Source organism: Eriocheir sinensis, chromosome 69 (assembly GCF_024679095.1).
Source record: "Eriocheir sinensis breed Jianghai 21 chromosome 69, ASM2467909v1, whole genome shotgun sequence".
In the NCBI taxonomy this organism is placed as follows: domain Eukaryota; kingdom Metazoa; phylum Arthropoda; class Malacostraca; order Decapoda; family Varunidae; genus Eriocheir; species Eriocheir sinensis.
Window position 1 is genome coordinate 6,451,186 of NC_066577.1, and position 15,207 is coordinate 6,466,392.

Sequence of the window (15,207 nt, forward strand, 5' to 3'; positions counted from 1 at the left end):
AAGAGAAGGAGAAAGGAAGAAAATAATGAGAGAGAGAGAGAGAGAGAGAGAGAGAGAGAGAGAGAGAGAGAGAGAGAGATGAAAGGAAGGGAAGGAAAAATTGAAGGAAACTATGGAAGCAAGGAGAAGGAAAGGAAGGAAGGAAGGAAAGAAAGATTAAGAAAATAACAGGGAAATCCAAGCCAGAACCATTTATCCAACATACATAATTTCGTAACGTGAGAGCCTTGCGTGTGGTGTTTCGTCAGCCAGTCAGGTGAAGCTATTTAAGTGACGCATTCGTAAGATCTGAAAGCCTTGCGTGTGAGTGTGGGTGTCTCATAACTCTTGGTATTTCGTCAGCCAGTCAGTTCAAGCTATTTAAGTGACGCATTCGTAAGATCTGAAAGCCTTGCGTGTGACTGTGTGTGTCTCATAACTGTTGGTATTTCGTCAGCCAGTCAGGTGAAGTGATTTAAGTGACGCATTCGTAAGATCTGAAAGCCTTGCGTGTGAGTGTGTGTGTCTCATAACTGTTGGTATTTCGTCAGCAAGTTAGTTGGGGTGATTTAAGCGACGCATTCGTAAGATCTCAAAGCCTTGCGTGTGAATGTGGGTGTCTCATAACTGTTGGTATTTCGTCAGCAAGTTAGTTGGGGTGAATTAAGTGATGCATTCGTAAGATCTGAAAGCCTTGCGTGTGAGTGTGTGTGTCTCATAACTGTTGGTATTTCGTCAGCAAGTTAGTTGGGGTGATTTAAGCGACGCATTCGTAAAATCTGAAAGGCTTGCGTGTGAGTGTGTGTGTCTCATAACTGTCGGTATTTCGCCAGCAAGTTGTTGGGGTGATTTAAGTGATGCATTCGTAAGATCTGAAAGCCTTGCGTGTGAGTGTGTGTGTCTCATAACTGTCGGTATTTCGCCAGCAAGTTGTTGGGGTGATTTAAGTGATGCATTCGTAAGATCTGAAAGCCTTGCGTGTGAGTGTGTGTGTCTCATAACTGTCGGTATTTCGCCAGCAAGTTGTTGGGGTGATTTAAGTGATGCATTCGTAAGATCTGAAAGCCTTGCGTGTGAGTGTGGGTGTCTCATAACTGTTGGTATTTCGTCAGCAAGTTAGTTGAGGTGATTTAAGTGATGCATTCGTAAGATCTGAAAGCCTTGCGTGTGACTGTGTGTGTGTGTCTCATAACTGTTGGTATTTCGTCAGCAAGTTAGTTGAGGTGATTTAAGTGACGCATTCGTAAGATCTGAAAGCCTTGCGTGTGACTGTGGGTGTGTCTCATAGCTGTTGGTATTTCGTCAGCAAGTTAGTTGAGGTGATTTAAGTGACGCATTCGTAAGATCTGAAAGCCTTGCGTGTGACTGTGGGTGTCTCATAACTGTTGGTATTTCGTCAGCAAGTTAGTTGAGGTGATTTAAGTGACGCATTCGTAAAATCTGAAAGGCTTGCGTGTGAGTGTGTGTGTCTCATAACTGTTGGTATTTCGTCAGCAAGTTAGTTGGGGTGATTTAAGTGACGCATTCGTAAAATCTGAAAGGCTTGCGTGTGAGTGTGTGTGTCTCATAACTGTCGGTATTTCGCCAGCAAGTTGTTGGGGTGATTTAAGTGATGCATTCGTAAGATCTGAAAGCCTTGCGTGTGACTGTGTGTGTCTCATAACTGTTGGTATTTCGTCAGCAAGTTAGTTGGGGTGAATTAAGCGACGCATTCGTAAGATCTTAAAGCCTTGCGTGTGAGTGTGGGTGTCTCATAACTGTTGGTATTTCGTCAGCAAGTTAGGTGGGGTGATTTAAGTGACGCATTCGTAAGATCTGAAAGCCTTGCGTGTGACTGTGGGTGTCTCATAACTGTTGGTATTTCGTCAGCAAGTTAGTTGAGGTGATTTAAGCGATGCATTCATAATATCGTAACACGCGAGAGCCTTTCGTATGAGTTCGTGTGTGTCATAAGTCAGATCCATTATTCCTTCACTCTCGAAATAGCAATGCATTCGTAATATTGTAAAAAGCAAGAGCCTTTCGTATAAGTCCGTGTGTGTCTCGTAAATTGGGAAGAGGTCATTTACCCCTTTGACGTCATAACATAAATGCATTCGTAATTCCATAATCTGCGTGAGCCTTTCGTATGAGTCCGTGTGTGTCTTGTAAGTTTGGAGCGTGTCCGTCATTCCCTTCCGTCAAAACAGCAATGCATTCGTAATTTCGTAATGCGCAATGGCCTTCCTAAAAAGTTCGTGTGAGTCTGTGTGTGTCTCGTGAATTAGGGACAAATCCGTCATTCCTTCACCGTCAAAACAGCAATGGTTTCGTAATATGCGTGAGCCTTTCGTATGAGTTCGTGTGGGTCAGTGTGTGTCTCGTAAGTTAGGGACAAGTCCATCATTCCTTCACCGTCAAAACAGCAATGCTTTCGTAATATGCGTGAGCCTTTTGTATGAGTTCGTGTGGGTCAGTGTGTCTCGTGAATTAGGGGCAAATCCATCATTCCTTCACCGTGGAAACAGCAATGGTTTCGTAATATGCGTGAGCCTTTCGTATGAGTTCGTGTGGGTCAGTGTGTGTCTCGTAAGTTAGGGACAAATCCATCATTCCTTCACCGTCAAAACAGCAATGGTTTCGTAATATGCGTGAGCCTTTCGTATGAGTTCGTGTGGGTCAGTGTGTGTCTCGTAAATTAGGGACAAATCCGTCATTCCTTCACCGTCAAAACAGCAATGCTTTCGTAATATGCGTGAGCCTTTCATATGAGTTCGTGTGGGTCAGTGTGTGTCTCGTAAGTTAGGGACAAGTCCGTCATTCCCTTACCGTCAAAACAGAAATGCATTCGTAATTTCGTAATGCACAACTGCCTTCCTAAAACATTCGTGTGTGTTAGTATGTATCTTGTAAATTGAGTACAAGTTATTTATACCTTCACCGTCAAAACAGCAATCCATTCGTAATTTTGCAATCCGCTGGAACCTTCCGAATGAGTGTGTGGGTCAATTCGTGTCTCGTAAATTAGGGGCAAGTTCGTCATTCCTTTACGTCATAACAGCAATGCATTCGTAATTTCGTAACATGCATGAGCCTTTTCGTATGAGTTCGTGTGGGTCAGTGTGTGTCTCATAAATTAGGGGCAAGTTCGTCATTCCTTTACGTCATAACTGCAATGCATTCGTAATTTCGTAACATGCGTGAGCCTTTTCGTATGAGTTCGTGTGGGTCAGTGCGTGTGTCGTAAATTAGGGGCAAGTTCGTCATTCCCTCGCCATTGAAATAGCAACGCATTCCTAATTTCGTAACACACGAGAGCCTTTCGTATGAGTGTGTGTGAGTGCGTGTGTATCATAAAAGAAGGCCAGTAAGTCACTTAGTCAGTCAAAACAGTTTATGCGTCAGTCAGTCAGCGAGTCAAAATGGTTTAAGCAACACATCCGTAATATCGTAAAATGTGAGAGGCTTTCGTATGAGTGTGTGTGAGTGCGTCAGTCATTACGTACGAGTCTCCATGCATGATACGAGTTGTCTGTTGGAGGTACGGGACAGGGGTAGAGGGGGGGGAGGAGGAGGAGGAGGAGGCGTTACGCTTCAAAATAACCACTACGCAAGTCCCCGAGTCTCCATGCATGCTACGAGTTGTCTGTGGGGGGTACGAGACAGGGGTAGAGGGGGGGGAGGAGGAGGAGGCGTTACGCTTCAAAATAACCACTACGCAAGTCCCCCCCCTGAGTCTCCATGCATGCTACGAGTTGTCTGTGGGAGGTACGGGACAGGGATGGAGGGGGAGGAGGAGGAGGGCGTTGCAGCTTCAAAATAACCACGCATGACGTCCCCCTGAGTCTCCATGCATGCTACGAGTTGTCTGTGGGAGGTACGGGACAGGGATGGAGGGGGAGGAGGCATTACGCGTCAGAACAACCACTCCGCAAGTCCCCCCCTTCGTCGAGTCCACGGTACGTTTTCTATGCAAGCCAAATATACCCGTAGTAGACGTAGTATTTGCCGATCCTATAGTCAGCATAGCGCCCGTCATTATCAGCTTGCGTATCGACACTAAGGTTATGAGACAGTTAAGATATCGCCTTGTTATGTAATACTGCATTGACGTAAAGACTCATAGCGTACGTAATAGAGGGAAGCGTCGTTGGGGGTTAGTTACGAGCCATAGTGAGTAGGCTATACACAGAGAGAGAGAGATTTTTAATACGTATATACATTATTTTTTCATACTGTTAAAATTGGTTGCCAGTTTGTAAGGTTGAAATTGAACGTATTTGAAGAGTTACGGAGCGCAAAATAATAAGAAGAGGAAGAGGAAGAAGAAGGAGGAGGAGGAGGAGGAGGAGAGGAAATGATCATGACAATAGTAATACAAGAAAAGGAGAAGAAATGGAGGAAGAGGAAGGAAGAAGATAAGGAAGGGAAGGGAGAGAGGAGAGGAAGAGAAGGGAAGAGGGAGGAAGGAAGGAGAGGAGGAGAACGGAAGAGGGAGAAGATAAGCAAAGGAAGGGAGAGAGAGGAGAGGAAGGGAAAGGCAGAAGAAGGGAAGAGGGAGGAAGGAAGATAAGGAGGAGGGAAGGGAGAGAGAGAGAGGAAGAGAAGGAAGGAAGGGAGAGAGAGAGAGAGGAAGAGGAAGGGAAAGAGGAGAGAAGGGAAGAGATGAGAGAGAGGAAGGAAGGAAGGAAGGAAGAGAGAGAGTGAGGAAGAGGAAGGGAAAGAGGAGAGAAGGGAAGAGATGAGAGAGAGGAAGGAAGGAAGGAAGGGAGAGAGAGAGAGAGAGTGAGGAAGAGGAAGGGAAAGAGGAGAGAAGGGAAGAGATGAGAGAGAGGAAGGGAGAGGGAGAGAGAGTGAGGAAGAGGAAGGGAAAGAGGAGAGAAGAGAAGAGATGAGAGAGAGGAAGGAAGGGAGGGAGAGGGAGAGAGAGAGAGGAAGAGGAAGGGAAAGAGGAGAGAAGGGAAGAGATGAGAGAGAGGAAGGAAGGAAGGAAGGGAGAGAGAGAGAGAGGAAGAGGAAGGGAAGAGATGAGAGAGAGGAAGGAAGGAAGGAAGGAAGGGAGAGGGAGAGAGAGTGAGGAAGAGGAAGGGAAAGAGGAGAGAGAGGAAGGAAGGAAGGAAGAGAGAGAGAGAGAGGAAGAGGAAGGATGGGAGGAACATGAAAATCTGTAAATTGTCTCTTTAATAATCTAAGGTTCACACACACACACACACACACACACACACACACAGACACACACACACATGACTGTATACACATGGCAAACATTCATTAACTCCTATGGCAGATTTGGCTTTCAACTAACATCTTTGGGAGAGAGATTTAACCCTTCCGCTGCGATTGTCACGGATTTCTCCTTCCCTGGTAGCCTGGTAACAGATAGGTAGGTTTTATAAGATACTTTGGCATTTCACATCAGCTGTTTCTAAAGGTCAAAGAAGGGGTCAGTTGGGTTCTAATGTCTGTTTCTTGAGGGTCATGGTACAGAGGAAAGGTCACACTACCACCAGGGTCACACAGCTACCCCTGGAAATGCCCACAACTCCTATGAAAGCCTTGTCAAATGTGTGTTTCTTCAGGTTCACGGTACAGAGGAAGTGTCTAACTACCATCAGGGTCATACAACTGCTCCTGGAAATGCCCACAACACCTACGAAAGCCTTGTCAAATGTGTGTTTCTTTAGGTTCACGGTACAGAGGAAGGGTCACACTACCACCAGGGTCATAAAACTACCCCTGGAAATGCCCACAACTCCTATGAAAGCCTTGTCAAATGTGTGTTTCTTCAGGTTCACGGTACAGAGGAAGGGTCACACTACCATCAGGGTCATAAAACTACCCCTGGAAATGCCCACAACTCCTATGAAAGCCTTGTCAAATCTGTGTTTCTTTAGGTTTATGGTACAGAGGAAGGGTCAAACTACCACCAGGGTCACACACCTACCCCTGGAAATGCCCATAACTCCTTTGAAAGCCTTGTCAAATGTGTGTTTCTTCAGCTTCACGGTACAGAGGAAGGGTCACACAACTCCTGGAAATGCCCACAACTCCTACGAAAGCCTTGTCAAATGTGTGTTTCTTGAGGTTCACGGTACAGAGGAAGGGTCACACAACTCCTGGAAATGCCCACAGCTCCTAAGAAAGCCTGGTCAAAGGTTCTTGTGTTACATCGGGACTGGAAGTGTTACGATCGTGGTTACGCAATGAGAAACTAAAGGGCTTATGACGTAATGGGTATGTGAACAGTTATTTGTTCTTGTGTTGCATAGAGTGTTACGAGGCTTGTGTTACTGTTTTTTTATTGGTAAAGGAGAGAGAGAGAGAGAGAGAGAGAGAGAGCGATAGCATAATAGTGTTACATCAAAGTGTTACATGAGTTCATAGTGGCTTTGTGTTGCGTAGAAGTGTTACGAGTCTTGTGTTGCTGATTTTTTTATTGGTAAAGGAGAGAGAGAGAGAGTATTCTTAGTGTTATGTCAAAGTGTTACATGAATTTATATTGCTGAAAAAACTACCTTTGTGTTGCGTATAGAGGTGTTACGAGTCTTGTGTTGCTGATTTCTTATTGGTAAAGGAAAGAGAGAGAGTATTCTTAGTGTTATGTCAAAGTGTTACATGAATTTATATTGCTGAAAAAACTCCCTTTGTGTTGCGTATAGAAGTGTTACGAGTCTTGTGTTGCTGATTTCTTATTGGTAAAGGAGAGAGAGAGAGAGAGAGAGAATTCTTAGTGTTACTTCAAAGTGTTACATGAATTTACATTGCAGAAAACTGGCATTGTGTTGCGTATAGAAGTGTTACGAGTCTTGTGTTGATGATTTCTTTTTGTTTATTGAGAGAGAGAGAGAGAGAGAGAGAGAATTCTTAGTATTACTTCAAAGTGTTACATGAATTTACATTACAGAAAACTGGCATTGTGTTGCGTATAGAAGTGTTACGAGTCTTGTGTTGATGATTTCTTATTGGTAAAGGAGAGAGAGAGAGAGAGAGAGAGAGAGAGAGAGAGAATTCTTAGTGTTACTTCAAAGTGTTACATGAATTTACATTGCAGAAAACTGGCGTTGTGTTGCGTATAGAAGTGTTACGAAATCTGTGTTGCCGTTAGGTTCGTGGACTGAAAATGGGGTAGGAAAGAGAAGGAGCATATCAGTGTTACGTTAAGGTCATACAAGTGTTTCAAAGGCCAATACAAGCGTTGAGTGTGTTACAAGATATACCGGACCAAGAGTGGGTATATAGTGTTACGGGAAGTGTTGCAAGTGTTACTAAAAGCCGATAGAAGTGTTGAATGTGTTGCAAGATATACCGGACCAAGAGGAGCTATGTAGTGTTACGGGAAGTGTTGCAAGTGTTACTAAGGCCCATGGAAGTGCTGAATGTGTTGCAGGATATACCGGACCAAGAGTAGCTATGTAGTGTTACGGGAAAGTGTTGCAAGTCTTACCAAAGCCCATGGAAGTGTTGAATGTGTTGCAGGATATACCGGACCAGGAGTAGCTATGTAGTGTTACGGGAAAGTGTTGCAAGTGTTACCAAAGCCCATGGAAGTGTTGAATGTGTTGCAGGATATACCGGACCAAGAGTGGCTATGTAGTGTTACAGGAAAGTGTTGCAAGTCTTACCAAAGCCCATAGAAGTGTTGAATGTGTTGCAGGATATACCGAACCAAGAGTAGCTATGTAGTGTTACGGGAAAGTGTTGCAAGTCTTACCAAAGCCCATGGAAGTGTTGAATGTGTTGCAGGATATACCGGACCAAGAGTAGCTATGTAGTGTTACGGGAAAGTGTTGCAAGTCTTACCAAAGCCCATGGAAGTGTTGAATGTGTTGCAGGATATACTGGACCAAGAGTAGCTATGTAGTGTTAGTGTTGCGAGTGTTACCAAAGCCCATGGAAGTGTTGAATGTGTTGCAGGATATACCGGACCAAGAGTGGCTATGTAGTGTTACGGGAAAGTGTTGCAAGTCTTACCAAACCCCATGGAAGTGTTGAATGTGTTGCAGGATATACTGGACCAGGAGTAGCTATGTAGTGTTACGGGAAGTGTTGCAAGTGTTACTAAAAGCCGATAGAAGTGTTGAATGTGTTGCAGGATATACCGGACCAAGAGTAGCTATGTAGTGTTACGGGAAGTGTTGCAAGTGTTACCAAAGCCCATGGAAGTGTTGAATGTGTTGCAGGATATACCGGACCAAGAGTAGCTATGTAGTGTTACGGGAAAGTGTTGCAAGTGTTACTAAGGCCCATGGAAGTGTTGAATGTGTTGCAGGATATACCGGACCAAGAGTAGCTATGTAGTGTTACAGGAAAGTGTTGCAAGTCTTACCAAAGCCCATGGAAGTGTTGAATGTGTTGCAAGATATATCGGACCAGGAGTAGCTATGTAGTGTTACAGGAAAGTGTTGCAAGTCTTACCAAAGCCCATGGAAGTGTTGAGTGTGTTGCAGGATATACCGGACCAAGAGTAGCTATGTAGTGTTACGGGAAGTGTTGCAAGTGTTACCAAAGCCCATGGAAGTGTTGAATGTGTTGCAGGATATACCGAACCAAGAGTAGCTATGTAGTGTTACAGGAAAGTGTTACAAGTCTTACCGAACCCCATAGAAGTGTTGAATGTGTTGCAAGATATACCGGACCAGGAGTGGCTGTGTAGTGTTACGGGAAAGTGTTGCAAGTGTTACTAAAAGCCGATAGAAGTGTTGAATGTGTTGCAAGATATACCGGACCAAGAGGAGCTATGTAGTGTTACAGGAAAGTGTTACAAGTCTTACCAAGGCCCATGGAAGTGTTGAATGTGTTGCAGGATATCCCGGACCAAGAGTAGCTATGTAGTGTTACAGGAAAGTGTTGCAAGTCTTACCAAAGCCCATGGAAGTGTTGAGTGTGTTGCAAGATATACCGGACCAGGAATGACTAGGAGCGTTACGGGAAAGTGTTGCTGGAGCCCATAGGAGTGTTGAATGTTACGTAAATTGACCTCACTCGACTGGCCATTTTGTGTTACCGAGTGTTGCATAAGGGACCATTACGCTGTTGTGTTGCGCCCCGGTGTTCCGTCGTCACGTGCGGAGGCTATGTGTTACGGCGAGTGTTTCGTATACGCGCGTCACGCCCCACGAGTGTGTTACGAGACCTTACCTTAGTGTTGATAGGTGTGTTGCCATTAAGTTAAGCTAAAAATATGTTTGATTTTAATATTTAGGAAAAGTTTTGGATGATGAGATTTGTTTGTTATCTTCCTCTGTCTCTCCTCCTCCTCCTCCTCTTCCTCCTCCCTTCCTCTTTCTCTTCCTTTCCTCTTCTTCCTCTGTCTCTCCTCCTCCTCCTCCTCTTCCTCCTCTTTCTCTTCCTTTCCTCTTCTTCCTCCCTTCCTCTGTCTCCTCCTCTTTCTCTTCCCCTTCCTTCTCCTCCTCCTCCTCCCTCCTGACATCTACAAACAATCCCTTCCTCTCTCTCCTCCTTCTTCCTCCTCCTTTTCCTTCCAGACATCTGCTCCAAAAAAAATCCCTTCCTCTCTCTCCCATCATTCTTTCTCTTCCCCTTCTTCCTCCTCCTCCTCCTCCTCCTCCTCCTCCTCCTGACATCACCAAAATATCCTTCAACAGGAGTCACAATTTAATTTTCTTGTATGATTATATATGAGAGAGAGAGAGAGAGAGAGAGAGAGAGAGTGTTGGCAATGTAATGTAGTCACTAGAAGGAAGGGAGGAGGAGGAAGAGGAAGGAAGGAAGGGGAAGAGGTAGAAAATATAGGGGAGGAGGAGGAGGAGAAAGAAGAGGGGAAGGAAGGGAGGAGGAAGACAATATATGGGAGAGGAACAGAGAGGAGAGGAAGGAAGGAAGAGGAGGAGGAGGAAGAAGAGGAAGGAAAGGAAGAAGAAATTATAAACAGAGAGGAGGAGGAGGAGAAAGAAGGGGAAGAGGAAGAAAGGGAGAGAGGTCACATGGGAAGGAGGAGAGGAAGGAAGGAAGAGGAGGAGGAGAAGGAGAAAGAAGGGGAGAGGAGAAGGAAAGGAAGAGGAAGAGTAGAAAATATAGGAGAGGAACAGAGAGGAAGGAAGGGAGGAGGAGGAGGAGGAGGAAAGGAAGAGGAAGAAAATATATTGAAGAGGAGGAGGAGGAGAGGAAGGAAGGGAGGAGGAATAGGAGGAGAAAGAAGAGAGGAAGGAAGAAAGGAGGAGGAGGAGAGGAAGGAAGGAAGGAGGAGGAAGAAAATATATGGGAGAGAAGAGGAGGAGAGGAAGAGGAAGGAAGGGGAGGTCACTCGTAAATAATGTGATCAACTTGTCGCTGGATATCTCAAAAATCTCTCGGCCTGTTTACAAATTACGTCAACACTTTTAAACCCATCAGCTGCCTGTTACGACTCTCTCCCAACGCCTGAAACAAGACTGAATTAACTCCTTTATTTTCCTCTCTGTGTTAACCCAATACACATCACAATACCTAAGGGCTTTGAAAATATAATAAGTGTTTTTCTAAGTAACCTTCCAGTGTCCGGGAGTGAGCGTAAGGCGATTCTCATTAGCGTAAGATTGGGATTGTAAAAGATGTGATTGAGCTTGTGTATAGAATGTTTACTTGATTGTTTTGACCTTTTCTCGGATGACTGTACATGCGTGTGACCTCAAAGCTGATTCTCTTTACTGTATAACACACACACACACACACACACACACACACACACACACACCAAATTGGAGGAGCCCAGCTTACCAACACTAGAAGAAGCAGAGAGAGAGGAGACCTGATTGCGTTGTACAGGAACACAAGCAGAATGGACGTGGATAGAAATGATTTGAGATGGAAGGGAGGAGGCAGCTTAGAGGACACAGGTAGGAATTGAGAACGGAACTGGTTTGAATGACCTTAAGAAGTTCGGTTTTCCATGCAGGAGTGAGACATGGGGTGGAGGTAACTTAGACATTGTTGAAGGGGAATTGTACATGGAGTGAAGGAAGCTGGATATAGATTGGTCGAGAGGACTGACCCAGCTTGACCTCAGACCCTGCACACACACACACACACACACACATACGATCGGTGAAATATAACTGGATGCAAAAATTATCTTGCAATGCTTCAAGACTTTACTTATGTGTGTGTGCATGGCTGGGCACGATAACAGAAAACCTTATTCCCGATAACCGATAACCGATATTCGTTAACTGGAGACACAAATATAGGCGATAACCGATAACCGATAACCGATACCCGATATAAATCTACAATTCCGATACTAGCTAGCGATAAGTCCGATAGGCGAAAACGATACTATATTGATATTTCAAATAAAAAATATAGATGAATTCAAATTTTCATTATCTGTATTTTAGAAAACTTACAAAACCTGAAAACCACACGTTGATGCGTACCTTTGGACGGTAATACTGGAAACCCTGAACCTGTTGTGTTATTTGGCGTCCCCGCCATCTAAACACTGGGCTCTCGTGAACTGTGCACGCTCAGACCAACAAGCGTAGACCTGTACAGTCTCACAAAGATTTATAGCCGTAATTAAGAGTTGCTGGAAGGCTGAATCAGACATACAGTACCACCAACCTCGCTGTTTCTAGAACGACACTCTGTACGAGTTGTATTTATATGTACAGAGTGTCGTTCTAGCAACAGCGAGGATGGTGGTACGGTATGATTCATTCAGCCAGCAACTCTTAATGTGTTTAAAAGCTTTGTGAGACTGTACAGGGCTACACTTACTGGTCTGAACATGCCCAGTTCACGAGAGACCAGTGTTTGTAAACAACAGCTTTTGACGATGGGACACCAAACAACACAACACCGGGTGCCTTCAATACCATGGCATGCTCACAAACCAATATGGAATATCAAATTTGAGGCAGTGAATAATCATTTTGGGGCAAAGTTAACTAATTTTTCTCTTTGATATATTGATTTTTGAGTAACATAAAAAATAACCAAGTGTTTTAATGTTGATGATCTAAGTATGAAATCTCTTCACCGAAGATATTTCATGCCCCAAAGTTTTTTCACACAACACCGGGCGCCTGGGCCACGCATGCGAAGTAGGGAGCAGACAACGTTTTTTTTTTTCTGAGGCGGAAAAAATTATCGATTATCGCTAGTTTGGTTACAAAAGTAACGAAGATACCGATATATATTTGAATAAGTAGCGGATGGCCGATAACCCGATTTTGTTATCAGCAATAAAGTATCGCGATAACTTATCGCGATAACGCCCAGCTATGTGTGTGTGTGTGTGTGTGTGTGTGTGTGTGTGTGTCATATCGGGTAAAAACTAAGCTACTTGGAGAGAGAGAGAGAGAGCAACCCAATCATCTGTTCCATATTTTATTTTAATTTTTTTCTTCTTTTTCTTCTTCCTCCTCTTCATTCTCTCTTCCCCTTCCTCCTCCTCATCCTCTTCCCTTCCTTCCTCTCTCCTTAATTCTCTCTATTTTCCTTCCTCTCCCCCCTCCTTCTCTTCCTTTCCTCCTCCTCCTCTTTCCTTTCCCTTCTTCTTTTCTTCTTCTTTATCCACCTTAGTAAATATGTTCGTTTCAACTATTATTATTATTATTATTATTATTATCATTGGTGTTTGAAGGCTAATATCGCGTCTAAAGTCAGGCGTAAATTATATTAAGTGATTATATCATCGTATGTAACACCACAGAAAACGTAAATTAGACTATAGGGTTAACTATTTTAATTCCTTCATATAGTGTGTGTGTGTGTGTGTGTGACAGTAAGAGAGAAAGAGAAAGTGTTTTAACTGATACACACACACACACACACACACACACACACACACACACACACACACACACACACACACACACACACACACACACACACCTTAATTTAATGTCCGACTTCCTACCGATCTCCTATCTTCAAATGTATATATATATAATTTATTTGTAAATATGATATTGTGTTGAATACTGGGGTAGTTTGATTCATCCTGGGTAGTAGTAGTAGTAGTAGTAGTAGTAGTAGTAGTGATGGTGGTAGTAGTAGTAGTAGTAGTAGTAGTGGTTCTCTTTCTTGTTTTCTTTATCTTCTTCTTCTTCCTTTACTTCATCTTCCTGTTCTTTGCTTTCATTCTTCTTCTTCCTCTTCCTCCTCCTGTCTGCCTTAGTCCCTCAAGCAGCCAGGCAGGAGAATTAAGGAGCTCACATTCAGAAGTAAACAACAACAACACAAAAGTCCGCTACGAAGGAAGGAAGAAACATAACTCTCTCTCCTTCGCCTCAACACAGCCGGCTCGTCAACAGGTGGGCGAGGCAGGCAGGTGTCGGGGCATAGTAAGACAGCATTGAATAGTAACTTATGATTTTGTATTTCCCTCCAAGGCATCGTTAACCTAACCTAACCAATGCTTTTATGTGGCTGGTATTTGTTTCTTGCCCTTAAGCTGCTGTACAGATAAAGTAGATGGATGGATTACAATAGAAAATGGAAGGGAAACACTGTGTTGGACTTTAGAATTTATAAGCAAATCAATATACAACAGCTATAGAGATATGTTACAGTAGAGTGACTATGGGGAGAACTAACAGTGTGTCGGACTTATGTATTTATAAGCAAATCAATATCAAACAGCTATAGAGATATGTTACAGTAGAGTGACTATTGGGAGAACTAACACTGTGTCGGACTGAAGAATTTATTAGCAAATCAATATAAAACGGCTATAGAGATATGTTACAGTAGAGTGACTATGGGGAGACCTAACACTGTGTCGGACTTAAGAATTTATAAGCAAATCAATATAAAACGGCTATAGAGATATGTTACAGTAGAGTGACTATTGGGAGAACTAACACTGTGTCGGACTTATGTATTTATTAGCAAATCAATATAAAACAGCTATAGAGATATGTTACAGTAGAGTGACTATTGGGAGAACTAACACTGTGTCGCACTTAAGAATTTATAAGCAAATCAATATAAAACAGCTATAGAGATATGTTACAGTAGAGTGACTATTGGGAGACCTAACACTGTGTCGGACTTATGTATTTATTAGCAAATCAGTATAAAACAGCTATAGAGATATGTTACAGTAGAGTGACTATGGGGAGACCTAACACTGTGTCGGACTTATGTATTTATTAGCAAATCAGTATACAACAGCTATAGAGATATGTTACAGTAGAGTGACTATGGGGAGACCTAACACTGTGTCGGACTTAAGAATTTATAAGCAAATCAATATAAAACAGTTATAGAGATATGTTACAGTAGAGTGACTATGGGGAGACCTAACACTGTGTCGGACTTAAGAATTTATAAGCAAATCAATATAAAACAGTTATAGAGATATGTTACAGTAGAGTGACTATGGGGAGACCTAACACTGTGTCGGACTTAAGAATTTATAAGCAAATCAATATAAAACAGCTATAGAGATATGTTACAGTAGAGTGACTATGGGGAGAACTAACACTGTGTCGGACTTAAGAATTTATAAGCAAATCAATATAAAACAGCTATAGAGATATGTTACAGTAGAGTGACTATGGGGAGACCTAACACTGTGCCGGACTTAAGAATTTATAAGCAAATCAATATAAAACAGTTATAGAGATATGTTACAGAAGAGTTACTATGGGGAGACCTAACACTGTGTCGGACTTAAGAATTTATAAGCAAATCAATATAAAACAGTTATAGAGATATGTTACAGTAGAGTGACTATGGGGAGACCTAACACTGTGTCGGACTTAAGAATTTATAAGCAAATCAATATAAAACAGCTATAGAGATATGTTACAGTAGAGTGACTATGGGGAGAACTAACACTGTGTCGGACTTAAGAATTTATAAGCAAATCAATATAAAACAGCTATAGAGATATGTTACAGTAGAGTGACTATGGGGAGAACTAACACTGTGTCGGACTTAAGAATTTATAAGCAAATCAATATAAAACAGCTATAGAGATATGTTACAGTAGAGTGACTATGGGGAGACCTAACACTGTGCCGGACTTAAGAATTTATAAGCAAATCAATATAAAACAGTTATAGAGATATGTTACAGTAGAGTGACTATGGGGAGACCTAACACTGTGCCGGACTTAAGAATTTATAAGCAAATCAATATAATGGTACACTTCAGAATTTATAAGCAAATCAATACAATGGTAGACGGTCACTGTTCTTCCCCTAAATCTATTAACAGTGGTGTCCCACAGGGTTCTGTCCTATCTCCCACTCTTTTTCTGTTGTTCATTGATGATCTTCTTTCCAAAACGAACTG

The 15,207-nt window shown here is 42.8% G+C and overlaps 1 protein-coding gene and 1 long non-coding RNA gene across 15 annotated transcripts in view; one reads left to right on the top strand and one right to left on the bottom strand.

Annotated features, from left to right (window-relative positions):
- LOC126988518 (N-acetylglucosaminyl-phosphatidylinositol de-N-acetylase-like) overlaps positions 1-11,320 on the top strand; it is a 16,653-nt gene extending 5,333 nt beyond the window's left edge. Inside the window, exons 7-15 of one of the 13 annotated variants that reach the window (XR_007742153.1) lie at positions 1-256; positions 445-731; positions 1,299-1,486; positions 1,862-3,613; positions 3,836-5,537; positions 5,643-5,852; positions 5,958-7,742; positions 8,003-8,092; positions 8,625-11,320. The exon at positions 1-256 is cut by the window's left edge and continues 488 nt beyond it. The gene's annotated coding sequence lies outside the window, so the exon portion shown is untranslated. Of the gene's footprint in view, positions 257-444; positions 732-1,298; positions 1,487-1,519; positions 1,763-1,856; positions 3,614-3,835; positions 5,853-5,957; positions 7,743-7,914; positions 8,421-8,624 lie in introns of those variants that run through there. The other 12 variants (XR_007742156.1, XR_007742158.1, XR_007742154.1 and 9 more) reach the window with 12 other exon arrangements.
- A 2,181-nt stretch (positions 11,321-13,501) lies between these two features.
- Positions 13,502-15,206, bottom strand: LOC126988523 (uncharacterized). Of its 2 annotated transcripts, none has more exons than XR_007742173.1 (5): positions 15,009-15,206; positions 14,564-14,741; positions 14,208-14,474; positions 13,941-14,029; positions 13,502-13,762 (listed from the first exon to the last, which is right to left on the bottom strand). It is a non-coding gene; the product is annotated as an uncharacterized LOC126988523 (long non-coding RNA). The 2 variants fall into 2 exon arrangements; XR_007742172.1 differs by having other exon boundaries at positions 14,653-14,741; positions 15,009-15,195.
- Between the last annotated feature and the right edge of the window lies 1 nt (position 15,207).